The 2,209-nt window shown below is 33.3% G+C and overlaps 1 long non-coding RNA gene across 1 annotated transcript; it reads left to right on the top strand.

Moving 5' to 3' along the window:
* The first annotated feature begins 236 nt into the window (after nucleotides 1-236).
* LOC135151674 (uncharacterized) lies at nucleotides 237-1,856 on the top strand. Its single transcript, XR_010290528.1, has 3 exons — nucleotides 237-1,048; nucleotides 1,223-1,284; nucleotides 1,682-1,856. It is a non-coding gene; the product is annotated as an uncharacterized LOC135151674 (long non-coding RNA).
* Nucleotides 1,857-2,209: the final 353 nt, after the last annotated feature.

The following is a 2,209-nucleotide window of genomic DNA, read 5'->3' as shown; positions in this document are numbered from 1 at the left end:
CTCTTTTATTACTTGAGCAAATAGATCTATTGACATTATATGGAGTTGGGAAGAAGACCTATTCAAAATCTTCTCGATGTGGGACAACTAGAGTTGTCCCAAAAACTAAGCGACATGTTTAGCTTAGTTTGTTATAAGATGCTAGTGTAGGCTTCATACCATTGTTATATAGAGAAAGAAGTGATAACTTTAGTGTATCTTCTCGATGTGGGATGAATAATCGTTCCAAAACTAAGCAAGATCACTTACTTAGTTGGATATAAAATACTAGTATTGGCTAGTAGCCTTCTTATATGGAGGAAGAGCTTATATCTTTCTTATATTCCCTCGATGTGGGACTTAGTGAAGTCCATAAACTTTAGAACTCATCCTTCATCTTGTTATTTATCTAATTATGAGAAAACATATCAAATTTTTCTCTAAATAAAAAGTTTGAACATATATTATTTGGCTATGTTTAAACCAGGAGAAAGGTTGCAAGCTTTCTTAGATACAAAGGTTGCAAAACCTTTTAAGTAGAAAGGTGAGCTAATTGGGGGATATATATAGATGTTGAAAGCAAGAAGGTTTCAATACCTTTTCGATGTGGGATGAGTAGTGTATTAAAATGAGAGGAAAAATACACAAACCACATTGACTAAATAAATGAAGAATATTGTAAACATATAGAAGGAGCCAAGGTTATGAGCAACAAGAATTAATTGGTTGTAGGCCCAGCTTCCCTTGTACACCCTTGAGTGCTTTGTTAGAATTTCTTTTCTTTTTGTGCTTTACTTTGCTACCACATTGATAAGAAAAATGAAACTTGATAGATATATATAGAAAAGGAGCATGGCCTTTACCAACAACTTAAGCTATTTACATACTGCCTAGTTGGTACTAGCTCTAATGTCATGTTTATGTAAAAAATTTTATTTTCAATATTTCATTTTCTTTCTATTGGACTTGGTACCACATCGAGAAAGCTTGAGAAATTCTCCCACTTTCCTTGTATAAATACACCAAGCTAGTTGGCTTTCCTAATTAGGAAACTGAAGGCTTTTAATTTGTAAGTCCTCGTATTTTATTCTTATTTATTTATTATTTGTTTACTATTATTATTATTTTATTTTATTTAATTGTAATTAGTTAGTAAGGCTTTTTATTAGTAGAAATTTTGGTTTTGAGATTTAATAACATAAAAAAAAAATTGTTATTTGCAAATTGTGATTTATATTGTTAGGAAGGGTTAATAGTACCGAGGTTCGAGATCGAGAAAGAATTTAAATTTAGAAGCGATTTAAGGTAAGTATATATTGTACTTATTCGCTGTCGATGTTTTTAATATTTAAATGATGATTTGATTTTGGAATGGTATTTTATTGATGAAAAACGAGTATTCTTGCATTGATATTTGATGAACTGATGATGATGCTTCCTTATTGGAGGTAAAGCTAAACCGATTGTTTAGCTGGCCGGGATCCCAACTTGACGAATTGATGAACTAATCATGCTTGAATACTCGGTTTTAATCTTATGTGAACTATTTTGCTGTGATGAACCATTGATGATATTGATAAATTCTTGATAATTATTTTATCGAAAGATTGTTTTAGTTTCTTGGATAAACCTCAGTTGAATCGTACGATATATGCTTACTGAGCTTTATGAGCTCACTCTTTTATGTCACTAACTTCCTCAGGAAAGAATTTTGGAGAAGGATGTTCTGGAAAGGATAAGAATGTGATGAACTAAGGTTTTAGTGGCAACGAGAGGCATGTAGCAACTAAAGGAAGATGCTAGTATAATATGCTTGTGTTTGTGTTTAAGTTAGGAACTTATGATGTAATCTTTTGTTCAAACTTGAAAACGTTGTAAGAGCTTTATATTATTAAGTATTGTTAAGGTTGTGTAAGCATATATTGAGTTGGTTAGTTTGATTGGCATCCCCGGGTCGGGTTTCTAAGGTCATCCCGCGCCGGGGGCGCCACAATATATATGTATAATACATCTGGAGCAAAGAGCCGAATTATCTCCTCATTTCCAGTATTATATCTCTCATTCCTAAATTTATCTCTACCAATCATGACCTCTCTTAGCAATCTCTCTGAGCATCTTGTAGGGGAGCAGATATTCACCCGTGTTCCGGTGAAAGACCTAATGGTCCTCACCGGCATCTCCAGTCATGGCTTGCGTTAATCTCTTCTCCCTCTTTTGTGGAATCCTATCT

This window comes from Daucus carota, chromosome 3 (assembly GCF_001625215.2).
Source record: "Daucus carota subsp. sativus chromosome 3, DH1 v3.0, whole genome shotgun sequence".
Lineage (NCBI taxonomy): Eukaryota > Viridiplantae > Streptophyta > Magnoliopsida > Apiales > Apiaceae > Daucus > Daucus carota.
Note: the sequence above shows the minus strand (reverse complement) of the source record. Positions and strands in the feature narration are given on the sequence as shown.